At 42.4% G+C, this 25,599-nt stretch overlaps 1 protein-coding gene across 2 annotated transcripts in view; it reads left to right on the top strand.

Annotated features, from left to right (window-relative positions):
• Positions 1 to 25,599, top strand: part of dlgap3 (discs, large homolog-associated protein 3) — a 126,723-nt gene that overhangs the window by 67,003 nt on the left and 34,121 nt on the right. The window lies entirely within an intron of this gene.

Genomic DNA, 25,599 nt, shown 5'->3' on the forward strand with positions numbered 1-25,599 from the left:
ATGAGTCACTTCCCTCTATTCTCCCCCCCCCCCCTTCACTCGAGTGCCACTTCTGAATGGCTGTCTGTGTGTGGGTGTGCATACATTACCGCAGTCATGTGCGTATCTGTGCTTACATGTGTGCGTGTGCATACGGCTCCGTGGCTCGGTGCCCGGTCTCTCCTGGCTGTCAGCATATGGTTTCTGGGAAAGTAAAACTTCAAACGGCAGCTTTCTCTGTGGCGCTGAAGGACGGCGTCTCATTAGGAGGCACATTAGGGATGTGTGTAGTTTAGTTTGTGTAGAGGCAGAGGGAAGTGAGCCTGCAGGAGAACAGGTTATCAATTGTGTTTCTTGATTATCTCCAGTGCGGCTTATCAGCGGCAGATAAGAGAATCAGGCTGAGAGCCGTTCTCCGTGTAGCTCTCCTGCACGCCAACCCCGTCCTCAATAACTTAAAGGTGCACTATGTAGTTTTGGGGAAGACATTATTATCAGGAGAGAGACTCATTGACCTTAAAGGACAACACGGTTTCATACTTTGTTTATATCTGGCGGACCCTGCCACCCTTCTAGCTTCAAACAGTGTTTTTTTGTTTCGGCGTGTTTGAATTTCTTCTCCAAAACGACAAAGTGGCCCTTTAACGCAGGAAGAATATTACTTGATGCACTTTCTTATTTTTATATTGCAGCCTCCAGTGCAAAAAGAAACTTTAAAAAAAAAAAAAGAAAGAAGTTATTTACTCTCCAGCTTCTTCTCCGAGCTGCTCAAACAGGGGGGCCATCTGTCACTGTCAAAAAGCCGCAGCTCCTGCTTTGTAGCGCTGGCAGGAAAATGGACGCAATGAAAAAGCGATAACAAAAGAGCATGTAATAAATATGTCCGCCGTTTTGTGGCACAGAGCCGCTGCTGGTATTTCCAAACCTGACAAGTTGGGAGAAGAGGCAACCCCCTGAACTCAGCCAGCCGCGGCATTTATGGTGGAGAAATGCTGCAAAAAACATGAAGTGATAAACAGAAATGTCCCCAAAACTGTTAGTTATTGCGTGTGAAAGTCAACATTAAACAGGCGTTATTATTTTTGAAATGACGATATTCTATTCTTTCTGATTGCCTGTTTCTCTGCGCCTGCCTATATTCTCTCTCTCTCTCTCTCTCTCTCTCTGTCTCCCATTCCTTCTCTGTGTCTCTCTCTCTCCTCCTCCCTCACTCCGGATGATTTATGGATGTCTTTTATCAATGTTGAAAGCAGGGCTCATCTGTTCTGAACTACTCAAATCCCATATCATGCAGTGAAAGAAAAAGGAGAGATTCCAACCTCTGAGTGTCTGTGTGTGTGTGTGTGTGTGTGTGTGTGTGTGTGTGTGTGTGTGACAGGAAGAGAGAGAGAAGGGGGAAAGAGAGAGAGGCAGAGGGAGGCAGCGACTGTCTCAGCCTTCATATGATTTAATCAAAGCCATCCATCACATCTGGATAATTAGACAGCAGCATGGATCGCATGACCAGCGCCCATCGCTTAGAACACACACACACACACACACACACACACACACACACACACACACACACAACCGCATTCACACCAGTATTTCTACACAAATATAACAGCAGTGGAGAGTCCCGGCACATACCGAGGTTCAACAGTGTCTCTCTCTGTGCACTCAGGACGGTCGCAGCTAAAGCGTGTTGGCACAACATTCAGACATAATCAGTCAGCGACAGAGTTGGGAGCAGTTCTAGCCGGTCAGCCTAAGTTGGTCTCCGCCAGTCGGGGTTTTCAGTTGTTTGATGGCCAATTAGATGTGTAGAATTAGTGCTGGCAGTCAGAGAGCTCTGCGCAAAGCCAGCTAATGACCAGAAAACAGGGCCTCGCTGCAGGAAATGTCAACAAAAAGTCATTCAGTGTCAAGCGAAGTCGTAAAAGTAGTCCTAAAAGCAGTGGGGGAAAAACAGATGTATTAGCATTCCACTTCTTCAGCCACTCTCCGGGCTTGCTAATGCAGCGTCCGCCTGTCAGTCGGCTAGTTTAGTGGACGTCTTTGATCCACACTGAAACATCTCAAATCAAACCATCTGATTGCCGTGAAATAGCATAATGCACATATCTGTTTTGCCCAGATTATATAGTTTTATCTTGCTTCCAATATTAAGTCACTCATCATCATGTCCAGATTTTCAGTTCCTCTCACATCTGAGTCAATGATCGAACTAATGACATTCACATCAGCTTCAGCTGTACTTTGTGTTTGTCTAGCAAATGTTAAACGCAAGTTAAAGGTGCACTATGTAGTTTTGGTGGAGAAATGCTGGGGTCGCGTTGCTTCTCGTACACATGAGACCTTAAATACAACCTTTGAAGTCCAGTTTGAGGAACAAAATCACGAGTTTGGAGGCTTATCAGATGCCCAAACACTGCACAGTGGTTATAAGAGTCACAAGGTTTTACAACTTGACCACTGCAGCTCCTTGCTGGATGACAGTACGTTGTGGCAAAAGTTGAGCTGTTTCTGGCTCTTATTTACCAGGGTGATCCTGATGGTTTTATGCCAGAGGCCCCTACATCTGGTTGCCGTGCCATTTCTATATGGCCCATTAAACAGAAAAATTTCCGGCTGGAACAAAAGCCTGTTAAAAAAAATAAATAAAAGCCCATTGCTCCAAAGGCCTAGCCCCCCCTGCACAGCTGTACCATCAAACTGGCCCCATTAATAAATTAGGGTGGCATGCTGATGTTAGCATTTAGCTTAAAGCACCGCCGTGGCTAAGTATAACCTCACAGAGCCGTTAGCATGGCTATAGACTCTTATGGGGCTTTTCCATTGGCACTTTTGTTCTGCAAAGTTTGCTTCTCCATTACCAATAATGTTTTAAGCCAAGCCGTGCCCGAGATGGACCATCTCTGGAGTAGCGCCAAAGCGTGCTCGCCCCGCCTCTAAGCAAGTTGACGTTTCTCGCTAACCGGTGACGACCCCCCTTTCTCCCCCTCTTACAAGCCTGTGTTTTGAGACTCAGACTCATGTCTGTGCTGGAAACCTTAAAGGGATGTTTTAAAGAAGTCTCTGTCTGTTCATCTCCCAGTAATTTTGCAGCTTCTAACTGAATCTCTGCGGTTTGAAGTTTAGTGTCTCTCCTGTGTCCGTGTTCGTACTCTCAGACTGTATTTTACTGTTTCATCGCTTTCAGCTGTTTCAGGAGCTGCGTTAAGTTACTGCTGCTGAAAACCCAACATTTCTTGATTTTGCTGCATTTATAAGACTGAATAAAGGGACTTGTGAAGAATTTATAGGAAATTAAACATGTTTATAAGCGATTTAGCAGAACTTTGTTAGTGGCTGTTCTTCGATAGATGACACTGAGATTTGGCTCTTTACCGAGCCACACCAGTACCTGCGTCAGTGCCAACTTTTGAAAAAGTCCATAATGCCTTTTATTCAATTAGTTTAATCATTGCTCTGAGATGCAGAATTTACATTTACATATTACACTTGCATCCTTAAATTATTTGATTAAGACAAAACTGACGACGGGAGCTCCGAACCTGCCATGCGCAGCTAATTTACTGCGATTCTCTTTGAATTCTTAATATGTGAAAGACAGACACTCGATAATGATTCTGCCAATTACACGCACATCAGTGGATGATATGTATTGCGACTACAGATTAGCAGTAATCCTGCCGAGATGTATTTTATTATTGTGTTAGCTCGTAATCAAACCGACAATGCGGCTCTTGTGCTCGGAGTGATCCTGTTTTAACGGTGAGTTAGTGTTTACATTGATTTGATGAGGGGGAGTCGGGTGGCTCCGCGGGCTCTTGTGGGATTTTAAAACAATATAGACTAATGAATGTGTGCGCATTGTGATGAATGCGTGCGAGTGCTCACACACTAAGGGGTTGATCTTGGGAAATAACATTTCTCCCTCTCTCTGTCTCTCTCTCTGTCTCTGCTGACTAAGAGCAGTGAGATATCTCGTCCTCTTCCCTCTCCTCTATTCCTCACACATTCTCTCATTGATCATGCGAGCGAGTGGCAAGAATGCAGCGTCGAGATTTTCGAGGGGGAAGGTGAAAGCTTCCCAGCATTTTCCCTCTTGTCTTTCTACTTCATCACCGCTGCAACACCTCTCCCCCCTTCCCTCTTCCCTCTCCCTCTCTCTGTCTCCCGCACTCCAACGAACACAATCACGCACACAAAAGCCTGCAAGAAGAAAATCACATCCTCATTATCACCTTATATCCGTTCTTCAGCTGCAATCTTTCTCGCCGCATTTCATTTTCAGTCGTGAGTGAGTTGTCGGTACAGGTAATAAGGGGGTTTGAGCCTAAAACAGATCCGATTTGTCACAGAAAGCAGCTGGTAAAGTGAGGTAGGTGCACTTCTGAAATTGTGAAATTCAACAGATTCAGGCCCTGCGTGTGTGTTTGTGTGGTTTTCACACATGAGTGACTGTGTGTGCGTTGTGTCTGCGGGGAGGCTGTTGCAAATTCTAGTCACTCGCAGCATTTATGCTCCCACAGTGACCTGCCTTGCCAGTCACAGCTGAAACAACATGTGCTTCAAACACCACGACACACACACACACACACACACACACACACACACACACACACACACAAACTCACAGGACACGTGCACACTGACTAATGTGAGAAATAAGTGACTCTAGTAGGGATGTTTATTTATTGATCTAAGAAGAATCAGAATAAGCTGTAACTCTTTGAATGGACATAAATGTAAGCTGGCATCACTTGTTACATGTGATAAGTGCAGAAATCCACCATAAATATATCTCTTGTGGTCGACTCTAAAGGCATAAAATACTCAAAACTCACAGTTGTATGCCTCCACCAGTCAAGTTGAGGGTTACAGACTATAATGAATGTGGTGTAGACATTGAGCGATCTGAAGAGTGTATTCTTTGGCAAAAAGGAAGGTATACTGACATGTTTGATTTAAGTGAATGATTTCCAGTTTGAAACAAGCTGTCTTCACTAAGAGAATATTTTTACAGAGGGTCACAGAGGACTGATAGAGGCCTTCATCACATGGTGCAAGGACAATCCCCTGAAGCTCAGTATGAGCAAAACCAAGGAACTTGTAGTGGACTACAGTTTCAAGTAGGCAGCATATATTAGTGCCACAAATACAGCATCTAACCAAATGTAAAATACAATCTCCGGTCCAGAGTTATGGTGTTGAATAATGTTGCTATATTTATTTGCAGAGCAGCCTCAGAATTGAGCTTTAGATTGATGCATTTGATCAAAAGTGTAAGAGAAGTTTTTTATAAACGTAAGAACGAATTTTCAACGTTTGTAAGCGTGGCACCAATTTATGCGGAGGATACCTCAGGACAAATTCCAGCCATGTTTGTGGCAACAAAAACTGGATGTTTTTGACAGGAACATCTCCTTTTTTTATTTCTACATAAAGTAAAACATAATTATTATAATTATGTTGGAAGAGAGAGAAAGTGTGTGTGCGTGCAGTCAAACGCCTAGGCTGTGTAACATTTTGATGTATATCTATGAAGTGCTATAAGATGGCGACCAGGTGGACAGATGGGCATGTGAACAGATTTCATATGCAGTGAGGGATTATTACTGACATTTCAGCTGTGCTGACTTTTCACTTTTATATCAGAATAAAACGAAACTATGAAAACAGATAAACAACTGCTGATAAACATTTATATGCATTGCACTGATAAAAATATTGAAGACTTCCAGCTTTTAGGACTGGCATATTATTTTGATAATACACTGTGTTTTTATTAACTTGGCATATATTTACCAATACTGGAATCAATGTAAGTACAACACAGGGGACACCAGATAACACAGATGTTTCAAATATTTGTACGTGTATGTTTTATTTATAAGTAAATGTTGACACCTTTGCTCACAATTTGGCTTCAATATTGAAGAATATAATCAGACGATAGTCTTGATAAGAACCTGACATTACTGAGCAGGTGAGTGGGAGAGACAAACTGTATGGAGCGATGAACAGACTGATGAAAATGAATGTATTGAAGTTAAAAATGGCATGTTACATGTTACCGTTACCATGGTGAAGTGTCGAGTGAATGCAGAGAGAAGCCTGGTGTAGTGGCCTTGAGCGGGTTGCGTGTAATATACACACCTATGAAAATACTCAACGGAGTGCATAGAGGAGATCGTACGTTGGACACAGACATACAGATTGATTGATTATTTGATAGATTGCCACACCCTTTGTGTCATTTTCATAATATAGGCGTACAGCTCCACAAATATTTCATAAGATCAGGTTGTTCGATGTTAGATGTTCACATATTTTTTTCATTTCCACAAAAACAGCAGTTACATTGCTCTCTCTAAATCCACATGAGGTCTCCCACAAGGATTCATGGCTGTCAGCTTAGGTGAAATTTTTAGTTCCTATCACCCATTTACACACCAAAATATGTAAACATGGGCCCTAGGTTTAAAAATACCAGAATTACCCTTGAAGTAAGTGAGGAAATATTTAGCCTACATTATTTATATAGCACGTTTGACAAGCAGTATCACCCAATATGGTTTCTCTGGGAACCTCTGCAGGAAAAGTATGGACTGCAAGTAGCAAACTGAACTAGGCTTACAAGCTTCTCAGAAAAACTTGCTTAATATTGACGCTATTTCTTGAAAGAAAAGAAAATATAGTGATGTAGCATTTTGTCGTGCTATCCCAAGTCTTACTGGGGTAAATAGATAACCTGCTACCTGACCTCCACTGGGAAATGTAGCCTAGTTAAGCTAGTAGCGTTGCTACATGTAGCGTTGTTGCTCCCCAACAAGCTAATGTCTTAGGCTAGCATACAAGTATTCAGTTGCTTTAAGGGAAGACACAAAAGGAAAAGGAAAAGGAAAAAGATAAAAGCAAGGTTTCCTGTAAGGCAGGACATGAGCAGGAAGAGAAGAAAAGTAAGTGTATGGCATACAAAATGCAAAATACTGTGCCGCCTGACACTTGACTTCTTCTCCCCTCTCTCACTTACTTTACATTTTATCCCTTTGCATCACCGTCACACTTCTCCCCCTCACATCCCCTTGTTCTCTCCATCCTTGCTTTTTTATCGGCGCTCCCCTGACTGTGCCCTGACACTCCAAAGCTCTGCTCCCCTCATTAACTCTCTTTCATGGGGCTGCAGATGACAATAATTGGTTTGAAAACAGGAGACAATGGGATACAAGGATTATCCCTGGCTCACACCCACCACCACCGCTACCCAATACCCACTCGGCGAGGACATCGCCGCTGTGCATCCTCCCCTCCACTTCCTGTCCTCGTCACTCCGCTTGTCCTTTCTTTTTCTTGTCCTTCGTTTCATAATTGCTCATCGGTCTCTTCTCTTTCGCCCTCATCTCTCCCCAGCCCCTTTCAAACTTTTTTTTTTTTGAACTCTTGAATTTTACAACACACGAATACTGTACACACACACACACACACTTTCTTATTATCTCTCCTTTTTGGCTCTCTCTAACCTCTTCTCGACTCTTCTTTATTCATATTTGCGCAGAGAGCTGTGAGATGAGTCCCCATAGGGATAAATCTTCTGTTCCTGCCAAGAGTGGAAGTGACATTACTGACACAGTCTCACACACACGCACGCACGCAAACACACACAATGAGAGTTGTGTGAAATGATAATGACATTTGATTAAACACTGTGACTAATGTGATGTCATCTTTCCAAGAAAACCATGAACCTGTGACAATGTGATGAAGGAAAATGGAACAGAGACGGGGCAAAAAATGAGGAGGGAGCAAGGGGAGGGGAGGGGAGGGGGGTGAGATAAGAACAGAGCGGGTGAGGAGGAGCGAGAGGTGAAAAATAAAACACAAACCCCGAAAGGTACACCGTCAACCGCATTTGCCTCATGCAGAGTGGCGGAGAAATGTCAAGAGTCGTCGTTCCACTCCACCGTCATTCTATCCCTCAGTCACCTTCTCCCCATCTGTTTTCTCCTCGTTTCCATTTGTCCTAAAGTCACTTTCCCCGTTGCTCTGCCTCACCTCCCCCCACCTCACCCATCTCCCGCTACACTCTCTCCATCTCTCCCCTCCGGTGAGGGCTCTCAGGTTTCGGCTGTAACTGCTTTAGCGCAAGGGATAATGGTTTGTAATTCACTCCCAGCTCCTCTCTGCTGGTCAGGAGGCCCACTCATGTACAAGCAGAGAGAAGTAATCAGTGTGTGTGTGTGTGTGTGTGTGTGTGTGTGTGTGTGTGTGTGTGTGTGTGTGTGTGTGGTTTAGGAGAGGGCCCTGTAGATTTTTCAATAACTCGCTGTTTGTGTGCTTCTTTCTGTCTGATTGCGTGCCTGCTTATATATATGCATTTTTCCATGTTTATTTTTACTCACAAAATGTGCATAAAGAACCTTTCAGCCATCCTTCCTGCCTGCGTTCATTAAACAGTCAGATGGCGTGTGGGGATCATCTGATATGTTACGTAACCCCATGTCAAAATTAAATGCCCCTATCATCCAGAAATAATGAGCGCACACAGACGCACAAATTCGCAGTCTGCTATGATGCGGAAACTCGGAAGCAACACCCCCACCACCACCACCCCCAGCTCCCACTCTTCCACCATGGTGCGAGACTCCAATACTCCACCTCCCCGGAGTATGAATAATAGAGGGATCCCATATGTGTCAGCTTGTAAAACTAGATCACCAACTGTGGGCCCCAGGAAGCTTGGTAGGCCCAAGGGTTGCCCCAGGGCCTCCGGGGTTGGGGAGGGGTTCAGGCTAAGCAGGCCAGTAGCATCTCAAACCACACTGCCCTTTTACCCATCATTACCCTCCTAGAGTGCCTGGATTGAGAAGTTGTTGTGTATGTGTGTTCTGCAATGTGCGTTTGCTTTTTCTGGCTTGATATCATCACAATTTTCTTTAATTGAAGGGGAAACGAATCATGTTTTTATATCGATAATAACATCATCACATGACGTGTGTGAAATTTGTCACTTTTTTCCCTTAGTTTTACAGAGTTTTGTCGCTTCCTCAAGCTATTTGTTTTGGTTTTTGGGTCCTCAGAAGGCAACTGGCTTTAGCACCAAAGAGCTCTGAAAACCCATTAAAATAGACTAAAAAGACAGATATGTTCCACAGGAGTTGGTGGAGACCAAAAAAGAGCTAAAATAGAGTGGAATTATCTTTGCTGGGTGAAGGCAACATATGAATGCTAATGTTGCTAGGTGTAATGATTAGGCAACTGTTTGCTAACACAACAACTTAAGCTGTGACATTATGTTGATGTTTGTTTCCAATATAAACATTGAATATGATGCTAAATTACTTGTTGAGGTAGATGTTTTGTTTACAGTATACATGAGATTAACACAGATACTGTTGTGTTAGCTTACTTCCCAATGAACCCTTACAACTATTCAACTTGATCCATTATAATCACACTTTGGAAACTAGGAGGAGACGGTTCGATGTAATATTTCTTGTATCACAGTGGTCAAAACTAAGGAATAAATGTTTTCAGGGACCAATTTGTGCTCCATGAGCTATTTCTGTTCTCCAATCATTAGATTTCAACCTGCAGATTTCAGACAGCCTGTCCGCCAGTGAAAGTTCAGTGTCACTCAGATTCGTCTGATTTTCCTGTTCTCAGAAAGAAAATGGTCCTGTCATACTGTTTTTAAATGCAGAATTGCCCTCTTCACTCTGAATATTTAATACTATGCTACACTTGATTTAAATTCTGCATATTGGTACATCACCAACTTAGTTTTTGCTCTATTATTTATGAGAGTTAGATCAACAGTTCACTTCTGTCACAGAATATGTAGCATAGGACAAATATTTATTATTTCCTCAGAACATAGCAGAGTAGCTCCACAGTTTAAGTCAGAGGGCCCTGTTTAAACCATCTATGGTGCATGGCCATAGAGAGTTTCCTCTGTCCTGTCAAGTTTATAACTACTAATGAAAGAATAAAAACTGCATTGGCCTTAAATTAGCAGTAACACTCCAGGTGTAAGGTAGAGCCCATAATCTTTTTTGCTTTCTTATCATGAGGTATATGAGAAGATCGGTACCACTCTCGTATGTGTACACTAAACACAAAGCTACAGCTAGCTTCCGGTTAGCTTGGCTTAACATTAACATTATGAAATGGGGATGAAGCTGACTATAAGCACCACTTGACCACTTGAAGAAGCAGATTTTGGGAAGTGTCTTAGAGCACAGGACCACGACCAGTCATAGAGTGCACCAATACCTCTCACCTCGTTGGTCCATTCAGTTGCTCCGCTGCACTCTCGATCTAAGCCCCCAGATTTGTTTTCTTTGCAACAGTTGCCTAACTTATCAGGCTATGACATGGGTGTGTTGTCGCCCGTCACGCTGCGGGTCCTTCCCTCTGTTGGCAGCAAGGTGGAGAGTTGCTTTGTTTGTCAAGATGTGCTCAGCAATTCAATTTCACAGCTGTCTCAGATGAGAGCTGGGGGAGCATAAGGAGAGAGGGGACAGTAATTGAAAGGCAGTGGAGCTCATCCTGTGTCCTCTTCTACTTTGATTTGTTTTGTGTACATATCTGTTATATCTGTGTGTAGATTTGTGTTTGCACTGTTTAATGTCACTGCTGTTACTGCTGCAGCAATAGTCTTTTTTTTGGATGCTTCATGTAGTTATCCATAAAATGATACGTTCTAAACACTAACTGACACGGTGCTGTCCCTGCTTATGTAGACAGCAGAAAGCTGTCCCAGATTTGTCCAAAAACCTGTTTTGATCTCTACCGTGCTTTGATTCGAAGCCATTTACTTTAATCAATAATTGAATTTACCTGTGTGACAGCATAAGAAATAATTTCAGCTACATGAAAGAAGTTTAATTTGCATGGAAAGGCACATTGTTATCCCAGTGATCATTCACATTTTAAATTGAAGTCTTTCTTCAAGATTGAAATAGGGCTGCTGAGTCTGGCATTGTTCCACTAACATTAAAATGAAAACTAAACTTCACATAGAATCATATTAAAATCCCAACAGTTTACAATGTCACTCTGGATACTGAATGTATAATTATGTTGTGAAAGATAAGAGTCTACAAGTTTGTCTGTCAATAAAATCCGTCTGGTTTTATGTGATTATATTAAAAATGTTGTTTGTTTCTGCTTTTCCTGCCAAAGTAAAGTTAATTGCACATTTTCTATTTTTTTTTTTGGGGGGGGGGTGCAATTTCTATGAACTGGCCACCTCTCAAATTCACAGTCTAAACAAAAGGAAGCAGCCTATCGCCAGAGTTACAGCTAACTGCTGTCAACTGCTGCTAGCTGTGCATTTAGCACTCCTATTAGCTAACTCTGCCAGGACTGGGAGCTGAGAGCACCAGGGGAGTGATGGTGTTGTTCACTATCCGACTATTACATCTTTAGGTTCACAGTGGCTAGGGGCTAGCTGGTTAGCATGCTAACTTTAGCAAATATCTCTGCAGCACAATGCATAGATGTATTTACATAACATCAAAACTATTATTTTTTTCACATTCTGTTAATAATTTTAGCTAATTTTTTTTATATTTTCCAGGAGATCTATTAATCCTTTTCAGAGTTTTACTGTCCTCAGTGTGTTATGTAGCTTCTGCATGTAAAAGGCCTTGAAGGTCAAAAAGCCCGAAGTCAGCATCAACAGGAGCTCCCCTCTCCCACAGAAAACACTGCTCCTGAAGTGCCTCGTCAGTAGTCCCACCTTTAACTCTGTGACTTCACATCACCATGGCATACATTTGCATAATGTATGCCTGTATTCACGGTAGAAGTGAAGCTAACTGGAAGCTGAAAACATGACAGAGTGACCGGAGACACAGTGAGCTGTGCTGGCTCAGGAGTGTATGAGCTGACCAATCAGAGCAGACTGCGTTTTCAGGAGGGGGGTCCTAAGAGACAGGAGCTAAAACAGTATGCTAATACAGTGCTGCAGCACTGGACAGTATGAGAATGCTGATGTGTTTTTGGTTTAGTAGTAAACCAAATAAAACTAGGAACCTGAAAATAAAAACTAATATTCATTGCACCTGTAAAATAGTTTTTGTTTTCTGCCGATCTGGGCACCGGCTCTCTTCGTTGTGTCACTGGAGTGTGAACCAACAAGGGCTTTTAGTCGAGTGTAACTAGGTCTGAATGAATGTTTTGGCTGTGATTTTGGCCGGAGAAGAGAGAGAGGGAGAGTCACACTGCATAATTCAGAGGGGATGGTAGATTATGCGCCATCTGTGTCCATATCCCAATGGCCCTGTCAGAATTGATCCGCAACCCTTGACCTTTTCAGATACCCGGCGTGTTTTCCAGCCTCTCTGTCGTGAGCATCGTGTTAGAGCGCAGACGTGTGGGTGTTTGTATTTCGGTTTGTTTTCAGCATGAGTCAGCCTGCTGCTCGCTATAACCTTTCCACTGGATTACACAGCGCAGGTCAGACACACACGAAGAGTTTTTCTGTCTTTATTTTGTTGTCGTTCAAATCAAAGGTCAAACATTTCTGCTGGAATTTGAGATGTTACTGGCTCTAAATACACCACGTAAATAGGTCATGTGAATGCGGTCAAAAGAACGGTATATAACTTTTTGGGAATGACGCTTGTTTGCTCTTTTGCCAAGAGTTAGATGAGAACAGCACAGGGGGAAACTGCGAGTTTTGTTGTCACTGTGAGGTTGCCAGACAACCAGCGGAGATTGTTTTGTATGGATTCAACAGCCAAGATATAACATGTTCTCAGCCTTTATGCTAAGCTAGCTCTGTCTTCTTATCGTACAAACACAAGATGGATATTGATCCTTTTATCTAACTTTTGGGAGGAAAGCAAAAAAGTGTATTTCACAAAGTGTCAAACCATTCCTTTAATAATGTACAAAAACTGGAAATGTATGTGTGTGTATTTTGATTCAGTTGGGGTTGATAGATTTTGACAAAACAAAAGGTTTTCGTGTGTTGTCTAGAGCTCTTCGGCTGTCCTTCATCTTTATGTTTCCATAAAGGCATTGTGCAACGTCTTTGTGTCGGCTTCGAGTCTCTGACCAGCTTGACAAAGCCATGAGAAGAAGCTGACCCTGTGTGTGTTGCTGCCATGAAAAGCTTTTCTGTGTATCCTAGTCTATTCAATGAAAACAGTGTTTTATTGGTCCTGAACATAGTGTAAGTGACGCACTGAATAGAGTGACGGCTGCAGTGAAGGTATGGTTTATGGCTTTACAGTAGGTAAATATGCAAAAGTTGGCTTCCTCAAGGAAAATCCAACCCTCAGGTGGCTGTTAGAAATATTGATTCTTGTATTTCCTGCACTTCATTAGATTAGGAAAGGTTTTTAAGGTGTTGTATAATTAAGACATTTTTTTTTTGCCCACTTTCCATCACACCTTCTGGTTTTTTTTGCACTACATGATTTTGTATATTTCCTGACAGGCTTTTTGAAAAGACAGAACATGAACTACTTTCCATTTTGCTGTTGCTTCTAAGTGAAGGGTAGACAAAGCAACAGGAACAGCAGATCAACAGAGTCATGTGAGAGTAAAGTCTCTTTGCACCTTGCTCAAAATACATCATGTAACATGTCCTGGCTGGAAATCAGAAGATAACTCATGATGTGATAAGCCTATATGTATATGACTGCAGGGGTTTGCTGTGTTCAACATGATGTGAATTTCATCTGCTGTCCATATCTGTAAGGGCCGGTGGACTGTATGCATGGCAGACATGTGATTCAAGCCATATGGTCCAAGTCCCAAGTCATTTGTGTTGTTGAGTCCTTAGTTTAAGGTCATATTAATAAACATGTTATGTAGGCTTGTAGAAGGGTACAGGATAAAAGTATCTCTTAAACTTAAAATCATTATAATGCATCATGAGTTATCTGATTTCCAGCCTGGGCATGTTACATGATGTATTTTGAGCAAAGTGCAAAGAGACTTTGAAAAGAAAAGTTATTAGTACATGTCTAATAATGATATTATTGGCTAGTTTATTTGTCCTGTTCAAAAAGTATGACTATGAGTTGAATTTGTATTATATCTCTTGATTTTCAGTTAAATAAATGCGGTCAATCAAAAACAAATGACACAAAAACTTACTTATTGCTTAATTTATTCTAAATAAAATGTCACTTTTAAACAGCGAAATCCTGACAGCCAGACGAAAATAGACTAAAACCATAGAATGAAAACAGACAAGTCATTCTATTCATCCTCTCTCAAGTCGAGTCAGGTCACAAGTCTTCAACTCAAAGTCCAAGTCGAGCCGCAAGTCATTTGCTTTCTGTCAAGTCAAGTTGTAAGTCATCGAAACAGCAAGTGGAGTCAACTTGAGTCCACATATCTGGTGTATGGGCTGTACGTGTGGACAAATCTTCGTATGCAGTCGCCCAATATAAAAAAGCGAGGTGCACACCTTTTGCTCTTATGTCCCTTGTTATCCCTCTACTGGTGTAACAGAAGAAGAAAAACAAACCTTATCTTACTGTACGTGCACCATCATATCCTGTTTGGGCTGCTTTACAGGTGTGGAGGTATTACTCATTCTCTCCACAAATTGATGACGGTGAACAAGGAGGCTAATCTTGTTTTTTGTGTTGCCCTCGTACTTTATTTTAACTTGACAGGTGTTCCAGATTATACAGTACTGTCCTTATCAAGTCTGTTTGTCCTATCAGTGTCACACAGTCCAAAGTGGGCCCATATTGTCCTTCCGAAAACACTTTCATCATCAGTCTGTCATTGTGCTAAATCGTCATTCTTCACGGCGTATTAGTGAACTTGCTTTCATCCTAACACGCTGCAACCCCATGAGTCACGAGGAAGTCTCTCTGCTGCAGAATAATTTAGAGCACTATCAATATCTGGCACCGGTGTATCAGCAGAGTACTACAGGAGGAAACACATAGCCGTATCGATTTTATGCCTCATTGCGTTTTGATTTTGATATGATGGATGTCTTCTCCGCGATGGGGCGCTCAGTGGAGTTGATCAGGCCAAATGATGAGCCGACGATGAAGTTTTTGCTTTTTGATCACGAGGAGCTGACACCAAACTGTTGCGCACAATAATAATGGACACCTATACCTATGCTAGACCGTGTTGTCTCCACTGATCCCTCTCTCTCAGAGCTAAAAAAAAGACTTGATGACCCCCCCCCCCTCCACCTTTTACAGTCTAGAGCTCTTGACAATAAGTGGAGGACTGTGGACTGAACAAAGCGCTGACCTTTACAATCTACTTTTGCTTTATATCAAATCAGTTAGCTCGGGGAAAGATGTTCCTTGGGCTCAGGAAATCACTGCGTACCCTTTTTACCGCTATCCAGCTCTGTACACTGATGTGACATTGTGGCTGAAAGGGCGGCACAAACTATTTCTGTGTCAGTCTGTCCTGGTGCGAGTGGTGCGTTCAGGGAGCAGCAGCAGGATGATTTTTTAAATCACATGACACCATATTTTTGTGTTTTTTTTCAGTGCAGCGAAATACAGCTCCGTGTCCTTTGTCGAACGCCTCTGAAGAAGCAAATCGGCTGCGTGATGAGCTTGAACTAAATGACTATCTTACTGTAATTCTCGCCAGGGTTGGGACGCTTCAATACAAAGTACGACATGAAAGGCCGCGAGCCTCGTCTCTCGCGCAGCGCACATCAAAGAGCAGACAGGCGAGTGACACCGAGCTTCCCTCTGATCCTCAAGGAGCCAAGAATGGGAACGAGTGGTTGACAGTGCTCCTTAAATCGCTCCTTCTCCCCGCCCGGGCGCTTCCCCCGCCTGCTCTCTCCCGTCTCTCCTCTCACTTCCCCCTACTACTCTCTCGCTCTCAGCTTGTGTGATTTAATCTTTCGTTTGATTGGCTCCAGGTTTTTTTTTTCGGCCCTCGTCACAGCTGGCTGAGAAGTAAAGGCCGTTAAGGGTTAGTATCGATGTGATGAGCGCAAATCGTTCCGCTTTCATGGCGCCCTTGAAACTTAGCGAGGTCACACTGCAGACGCCTGTAGACATCCGAGAGTATGTTTAGGAAGAAAAAACAAAAAACTCCCCCCCCCGGCTTCTCAGACTGCGTGTTTGTGTGTGTGCGTGTTTGAATTTCTGGGTCCAGGTAGCACTAATGTGTTGTAGATTCCTGTCTGATTGTGATTAATTGGATGATGAGAAGTGTGCGCTGACAAGCTGCTTATTCTGATTAGAGAGATCAGCTTCCTGTGAGAGGCAGAACTAACGAGGCTCATGAGCCTCCGCACTGAGCTTCCTTAACACATCTGCACCCTGTCTGCGCTCTCCTCCCACTGCTTTAGTCCTCTGTCACCCGTCAGCTTCAGAAGTCGGAGGCACCCTGCTGATTGGCTTACAAAACTATCCTCTTTATACTTTTGAAAAAAGTAAATAACACTTTACTCTTACAAATGATACCTTTGATTCAAAAGGAAATAAAACACCACTCTCGCTACCATAGTTATTATTAGGGATTAGGTGTGGCTAACGTTAGCGTTAGCAACGTTTTGAAGGATTTGAATGGATGCTGCTCACTCTGTGATTTTTGTTCACTTTGGTTCATTTCAGCAAGTTTGTCTCAGCATGTCACAGATAAAAGTTGTGTTGGTTTGAACTGAAATGGGATATAATGATTGTGAATCATATGACTCATCTAGACTTAATAAATGTTAACAGACCAGATGTGTCAAATAGTGAAATCAGTATTTTTGCATGGGGTTCGTGACGCTAAATCAAAGGTGTTGATTCACAGCCACTTCTTTCAAAATGTAAGCTTTGGCAAGTGTGCATCATATAATGTTGTAATTAGAGTTTGGCCGCTAAGTGAAATTGGCTTCGAAGTCTGTCTCAGTTGAGTCAGCTAACGATGATGATGATGTCTTTTAAAGTCGCATCAACTGATTATTTTTTCTTTATTAGCCACTGACGTGCAGCTAAACTCACAGCACCTGACGTATGATCACTTTATGAAGTAGTTTTCATATGTCACGAGTTGTGAGCAATCAGCTGAGTCATTTTGCCGTGTTCATAAAACATAACAAACACAAAAAACATGAATACATCCTTCCACTGTGTACTGTAGTCCTTGCTATTGGTTTCTTGAAACTATATTGCTTCTCTCCCACAAACTATAATTAACACTGCTGCAGCTGGCTAAACTTGACCGGCCTTGCCATATTTCTTATTGTCAAGCTTGACCAACCAAGCAGCAGTAATTAAGGGAGGCGGGACTTAGGACAGGACATTGGGCGCCAACGTTTCTCCTCGCCTCCCTCACTCATGTCTCTAGGTCTTCCCATGTGAGGAGAAGCTCCTCCAGAAGCTTCCTTTCTCCTCGTCTCCTAGAAGTGCACTTAACATGAGGAAGCATCCAACACAAAAGAGTCTGGGTAGTTCAGCTTCAGAGCAACAGAGGGGAATTTTAGATTTATGAAACACATGCTGAAGTATTACCAATATTTTATAAAACCCCCATGAAGCAGCGCTATTACACAGCAACACTTCACTTGATGCCAAACAGCACCTCTCAGCTGCTCTAAAAGCTCTGTACAGTGCGGTGAGAGTGGTTTACTGGTTAAAAGAGAAGGTGTGTAGCAATACAAGTGGTTCAGGTGAGAAAAACATTACCTCCACTCTTGAAAAGCTCTGACGTCTCTTTGCATTACCTTAAAATGTGACTCTGTGGACTAAACAGGGCTTTGTAGAATCAATACTATTATAAAATTGAACCGCTAAATGAATCACCACTGTTATAACACCTTTGAGTTGCTCCATGTTAAAATCAAATTGCTTTGTGGCTCTGGGGATCAACAGTGGGATCATATGAATCACAAGTGGACAAAGTATTGACTGAGTTATACAGGGATTGCTGACATATTTACAGCCTGCTAATGAGTTCTTTTCTGCTTTTCAGTTCAAATAAAGGCTGCGTCTGCAATGGCCACGCGCAATTTGGGCGAGTTCAGAAAAGAATAATAATTTTTTGGAGAATGTCTCCAAGCATGGATCTGCACCCTTCCCCGTCTGACCTGTTTAATCCTCCTCCATCCCTTCCCGCCTGCTTCCTTCGACCGAATGGCGGGTGTCCAGCTTGTTTTCCAGCCAGGGCTGTGAGTGAAAAATTAAAAAGGCGGCTAAGCTGCAAACAATCAGAAATCAATTGCGCTACAGTTGGAGAGTAATTCATATCGAACGTTCAGAAGAGGCATGATTTCGTGCTTGTTGTGGACTCCTGCGAGCATCTTTTGATTTTGGTGATCTTTGGCTTCCTGTTTAGGAGAGAAAATAAGAAAAAAGATTATTCCACCACATAGATATCGGCAGCAGAAGGGTAGTCTCCTCTACAAATGTGGAAACTTGAATTAAGGTGGATTTACCCTCCCTGTTTGCTGAATATAGCTTCTCCCTCTGTGTAGGAAGGCTTTCTCAGCTGTAGCTGTCTGGCTCATCTGTTTCCCACAGATGGCTTGTCACTCATTCAGTCTCCAACTCAGCAGAGATCCAAAATTCCTCACAAAGTTTTTGCAAAGCGTGTCCCTCTGAGTCATCCCGGCTCTCTGTGTTTCTCTCTGATTATGGATGTTTCTCGGAGGGATCATGGCTGTCTTTCATTGTCTCCGCTGATGGGTGATGGACGGACCATCGTTGGAAAAACACGCTCGCACACACACACACACACAGACAGATTTGCAGGCCTGTGAAGCCGTGTGACATTAGAAGAATGATAAGTCCCCGAGCACACGAACGAGGCTCACACTGACAGAGATAAAGAGACGGCACGGAAAGTGTGCACTCGCATAAACTTCACATGCACACTGCAATTTTACTGTTGGAAACACACTAATCATGGCTGCATTGTCTTCCATTACTGTGAGTCAGACAGGTAATCAAGTGGCTGTTTCCACGAGTTCTCTCCTCATTAGCTCTCATTAGCGTTCTCCTCTCCACTCCACTACTTCCATGATCCTGATTATCTGTGGATCTCAAGTTGGCTCTACAAGAACAGAGACTTCTCAGAGAAGCGGCTCCAGACCTCATTTATCAAGCGAGCACGCGGCTGTAATTTCATCATTACACTCAGCCTATTTTCTCTAAGATAATTAGTATTTATGTATTCGATTTTCTTTATTCTAAATGAGGTATGCACTGCATTAACATCCGTGACCCCTTGACCTCGCAGGATGATTTCATTCATGTCAGGACAGACTCATATTCAAATGGAGCTCCATTGATTTTACACATTGAGTATAGTGTACGTGCATATGGGGGTGTCTGCCAAGCCTGGAACCTGTAATGTCATCCTGGTTATCTCAGTGTGGGCTTGGAGATCGAATAACATGAGCATTTACCGGCCAGGGTGTTGGTTTTTAAGTGGCATTATGGGAAGTGTAGGATCTTGATGTGTACTTAGGGATATCTCAGCCTCTGCTACTTTATTTTTGACTACCAGTGTTTTTTTTCTTTGTAAATCTGACTTTTGTTAGTGAAATTTAAAATCCTTTAAACCATGTGTTGCTGCAAAAACAATCTTCAAAACTTGGAACTAGTAGGTATGTATATCAAAGCGGGAGAGTTAAGTGTGATATAATCTGTATAAACAGATATCTGCATATGAATGCATACCTGTAGGCAAGGGACAAGATTCTGGTTTCCCTTTGTACTCTGAGTAGAATTGACCAATTATATTTGAGCGGGCTTTGCTCACATGCAGGTAAACAGCTTGTGTGGAAAGCAAAAGCGGATGAATGCTTTGGCTGAAATGAAATCTCAGAACCCATCAGCTAGCGTCTGAAAGCAATTTAGCTTTTTGTTAGCTTTAATGTGCCTCCACGCTGGCGAGGGAGGGAGGGAATTTCTTCAAATTTGGCCCAAACGTCTACTTGGAGTCGAGGATGAACTGATTAAATGTTGGTGGTCGACTGTCACTGTTGTCATGATTAGGGTTTTTTGTTTGTTGATTTCCTGTTTTATTTTGTTGTTATAGCCTCTTGTGTCTTGTTGTTACGGTCTACTTCCTTCCCTCCTGTGTTCCTGTGCTCCTCCCCAGCCTCATTGTCCCCCCGCACCTGTCTCGTTAGCACTGTCCTGTTCCCAGTGTCTCTCTGCCTGCACATCATCCCCTCTTAAGTTTAGATTGTATTTAAGCCTGTGTCGTTCCCTCACTCTTTGTTCGTTCCTCAGTTGTCGTCATCACGTTGGTTCTGTTGTAATCCAGTTTTACTCCATGTGCCTCCTGTGCTCCTATGCCTGTCCCCCCCATCCTCCTGTGTTTCTGGTGTTCCTGGTTCACTCATTGTGGTTTTCTGGTTCGTCCATGTCCGTGTTTCTCAAAGGGAAAACTTCACTGTGACATCATAATGTTCTGCAAAAAAATGTTCTGGCCATTATTCAACCTATCCGTAGTTCAGAAATAGAAACTGGTGCTCGAAGTGTGATGCTTGCCTTTCAGCTGAGCTACGTACAAACAATGTAGTAAGTTAAAAGATGAGAAGAAAAAGATAAAAGAAGTTCACATTTTCAACACTCACACGTCCATTTGTACATTGAAATATTTTTTTTTTTTCTCTAATTGTTTCTGATGCTCACACTGACCATTTAGAGATCCTTTCCTACTGTGATCCCATTGGGAGTGATTGGGTACAAAATCAACAGTGACATTTCCCCACAAAAATGCCCAAAGTTTAACCAAAGCTCCTGTCAGGCTTTACTGAAGTTAGGCAAATCAGGTGTGTATGTTAAAACGTCCCTACAGTGGAAGAATGGCAACGCAAAGGGGGAATATTGTATTAGTAACATTAGAAAATAGCCACTCAAGTAGTTTAAGTCCCACTGCTGAAGCCTCGTATTAACTTTGGCTGAAGTTCTGCACAGAATGACGACTGTAGATGTTGTGCCACACCACTTCCACTGAATCGCTTTAGGAAGCATCCAGCAGGAACAATTATAGAGACCAATAACTCTTTTGATGTAAGACAGACTTGAAAAATGTGCACTTACCCTTTCACACTGTAGTCATATTCTCTTGTTTGGCATAAACATGTAAAACCTGCTCAAACTTAACAGTGAAGCTTCAGTGCTACATGAGATCAGCTTATTGTTTCCACCACTCAGCACCATGCCTGTGGATGCAGGCAGACACTGTCAGGATAATACAATCCTGTTGATGTAACTGTCACTGTCAGGACATGAAAAACAAGCCACCAGCACAGAATATGTCAAAGTAATTGAAGCCTTACAGGTGGAGTCAACTGTGTCCTTTTTGAAAGTGACATGTAGCTTTGAAGTACTGTTCAGTGGTGCACTGTGTAACTTTTTAAAGAAGGCCACAGCTTATATAGTAACATCTATACGTCCTAGTTTCTCAATTAATGTAATTCCAGAGAAGATAAAAGCACACATTGATGCTTTTTAAAGTTAGATTATCTTCTTGTCTGACTGACCTGTGTTGTCCCCCCCCCCCCCACACACACACACACACACACCCACCCACAGACAATATGAGCTCTCTTGCATTATTCATTCCACATAAGCCACAGTAAAACCTGAAGCTTTCCTTGATCTTTTCTTCGACAATTTTATTAGATCCGCACACTCATTTTCATTTTGTCTGACAATTTTTTTCTCACTAACATTTTATTGAACCGGCAGTTTTCACTGCTATAAAAATCAAAGGCACAGTGAGCCACTAACAGCGGGGAGACACACCGCCGCTCCCTTCACTCCTGCATTCGAATCCTCCCGTTCTACTCCATTGAATTGATTGGAAATCTAACGTACGCACCACCTGTAAATTTCACCCAAGGTCGCCGTGTTGTTGTGTAAAGATTTTTGGAGTCCTGCTCTGCCGTATGCTCGCAGTTGTACAGATTATGTCTGCGTGACAGCGAGCGGAAAATTTTCCGCAATCAGGCATTTTTAAGGACATCTCAGCGGTGGAGTTTGTATTGGTTTCAACAATGGCATGATAAATGAGGGCTGGCATCAGCGCTGATTAATGAAGTCTTCATTATCTCCTGTTTTCCCTCTTCTTTTCATCCTCGCTCTCGTGCAGGCTCATTGTTTTGCCTGGTTAGATTGCGCCGATTTTGTGCCTCATAATGAGTCAGGGAACAATGGCAGAGTACTTTTTCACTTCTCCTCCTAAGCGATACTTGTTCTTTTGTCTGTACCCTCAATGAATGACTCCTGAATGTCACTTTTTTTTTTTTTTTTTAATCTCTCGTCCTCGTTTTCTGTGTTGATTCTTAACTATGAATGGAGTAGATGAAAGGACCTTTTCCATTTATAGCACTGCTGACTTTTCACAGTGTTCACTTTGTAGGCGGCTATAAACCAAAACACCAATTCATAAAATTCAAATGCGGGTGTGCGTGATTTTAAATGACAAGACTAAATGTCAGATGGATGACTGTCTTTGTGGAGGAAGAGAGTGGTTGTAATGCTACATGGCAGTGTGCGTATCCTATTAGATAGTATCTATTACAGAAATGAAATTACCCTCAGTTAATTTGATTTGGATAATATTAGGCTAATAGAAGTGTGCGGCGCACTGTGCTGAATATGAATCGAGCGAACAGAATTATACATTCACATCGCACGCAGCTGCAACCTCTGGATGTGAGATGGGCTGGTTTTCAAGGTAATCCTCCTATACCTTTACTCTCTCACTCTCTGTCTATTTTCTTTTTCTGACACACACTTGACATAAAAGAGTACAGTAATAACACAAGACCGCCACCGTGCAGCACCGACAAATTCAGCACTAAGTGAAATAGAAGACCATTGTCTGGCGGTGCAGCACATAAGCGAGGCATTACTGGAATTACATACATCGCTCATCTCCGCTGAAAGAGAATAACGTCAAAAGTAAAACTTGAATGTTTTCGAGGCGTGTATATGAGAAACATTTTTCTGCAACACTCAGACACAATGTTCTCGAGGTGTCATTGTGCCCGTGGAGACTATTGTATCTTGTTCCAACTCTCCATCCAACTCACAGCTCAGGTCAAGGTCAAGTGTTGTGTTTGAGGGCCGGCCCCACGCAAATCATTGGCTTTCGAACACAATGGAGGTATTCAGGTCTTGAACATTTTTGCTTCCAACGGTGTATTACTTTAGTTTGGGTTAGGGTTTTTTTTATTTTTTTCACATAATTGTGATCAAATCACATAATGAATGTCCCTACAGATTCAAAATGTGTGACTCAAAGAGGCCTGCCTGTAGCTTTCTTACATTTTTAGCCTTTGTCAGTCCATTTGTCCACCACTTTGGTCCTGATGGAAATATCTCAGCTAATTTTCTTCTGACATTCATGGTTCCAGTGTTGGAATGTAACTAAATACATCAACTCAAGTACGATACCTGAGTACAGTTTTGAGCTACTTGTACTTTACTTGAGTATTTCCATTTTCTGTTACATTATACTTCCGCTCCGCTACATCTTGGAGGCAAACTTGATAACTTTAGCTACCCCTCACTGCATCAGAGCCAAAGCAGAACATGTTTAGAGCATAATTTATTTTATCAGCAATCAGATGAAAAATCAGAAAAATGCTGGAAATTGGATCAGATAATCGGTCGTTTATTGCCAGAAAATTACTTTTGATAACTAAATGCATTTCATATCAGATACTTCTACTCAAGTACTATCTGTATGGATGACTCTCACTATTACCAAAGTAAAAATTTAACATGATATACATACTTACTCAAGTACAACTTTTTTAATACTTCTTACAACACTGAATAATTCCCAGTGGATTATTCCTAATGGCGATCCTGGGGCTGACATTCACAGTTTGAACTGTCTTGACAACTATTAGATAGGTAGTCTTGCAATTTGGGGTTCTCTAAATGTTCCCTACAGGGTTTGTGATAACTTCTGACCAAATACCTGCAAAACTAATGACTTTCCCATCAGCCTCAGCTCTGCTTTGTGTTAAACTGTTAAACTTGCTGCTTTTAAAGTTTAGCACTATTAGTTCAAGCACGACGCTGTAGGTGTGTGTACTCTTATTGCATGTACAGTGTATTTCTGTTTATTTTATTCTCTCTTTATCTCTTTATCTGTACTTATCGCTGTCCTTGTGTTAAAGTATGTAAAAATGGTGAGGACCAAAATGCAAACACAGTGAAGCAGACAGGTAAAAGAACAAAAAGCAAAGAGTAACGATAAGCTGCATGCTTACTTGATAAACTACTTGTAAACATTACACGTGCTAAACCTCAGCATGTTAGCATTCTCATTGTGACAATGTTAGCATGTGGAAATCAGCATTTAGCCCGAGGCAGTAAGTTTCTCATTTCACATGAGGTTTTTCTTGCATCAGAAAATTTACTCAAGACAGGAACGAACATCTTAGCACTGATTCGGATATTTTCCGTCAGTATCAGGAAAAATAGTGCAGTGTTAAAGTTGTTTATCACTTTAATCAGAAATATAACTGGAAAAGCAGCTGAATCCTCCCTGAAGAGCCCCTCTGTGGATAGTGTGCCTGTGCATGTATGCGTGTGTGTTAGACGCTGGGTGCTGGTGGTGGTCGCTGGATGGAGGTAAACAAGTGTTACAAGCACAGCCAGCACGAGAAGGCAGTGTGCGCACACACACACACACACACACACACATGCTACCCCAAAACACAGTATTTTCACTGCCACTCACTGTCACTTCTCACCTATTGCACAGCTGCGTCCCTATTGCCAGGAGTGACAGCACACCTCTCAGCACGACACGCTTTTCATCTTTCTCTGTGTATCTGTAGGTGGCTGTGTGTGTTTGTGTTACTGTGTGTGTGCATGTGTAAAATCCATCCAGCTATTGATTTATGCAGCATGTGGCACAGCGGACATTGAGCCCGCCTTTTAACTAAATGATGTAAACACTTCCCGTTTAGCCAAGATGACTGCTGAACTATTTCTTTTGCAGCGTAATGAGATTAAGTGTTATTAAGCCTCCTCCATCTGTTCAATATTAGAGCTGAATGTACGCCGCACTTAAAGTATTCATATTAGCTTGCTTTAAAATGGAGTTACAGGGCGGGGTAGAGAGGGGGAATGGAAGGATGGGAACGTGTGATGGGAAAGGAAAGGAAATGAGAGCAAAGGAGAGGAAGGGGAAGGAAAGAAGGAGAAAGAGGAGGGAGGGCAAGAGAAGGAAAAATAACTGAAAGGAGGGAAACAGAAAGAAGAGGTAGGAAGAGGAAAGGAAATGATGGGAAAAGAAAGGGGATGAAAGCAAAGGAATGAAGGGGAAAGGAATTGAAATGGAGGAAAGGAAAGGAAAGGAAAGGAAAGGAAAAGAAAAGAAAGAGGAGGGAGGGCAAGGAAAGGAAAATGACTGAAAGGAAGGAAAGGGAAAGCGAGGAAAGCAGAGGGGAAAAGGAAAGAAAGGAAAGGAAAGGAAAGGAAAAGAAAGGAAAGCAGGAGTTGGCCCACCTCTGTACTGGCTCTGCCCTCAAAGCTGCTGTACATGGCAATCCTACATCAAAGCAGCATGCTTGAGCGACCACACACAGGCACACATACAATATGCAAATGCACATATACATTTTGCATGTAAACCTCATTTGCATTTCAAACAAGCCTCCATTTGTATTTCAAACATCTTCAACTAAACACACGC

This window comes from Pagrus pagrus (assembly GCF_965226575.1).
Source record: "Pagrus pagrus genome assembly, chromosome: 17".
NCBI lineage: Eukaryota > Metazoa > Chordata > Actinopteri > Spariformes > Sparidae > Pagrus > Pagrus pagrus.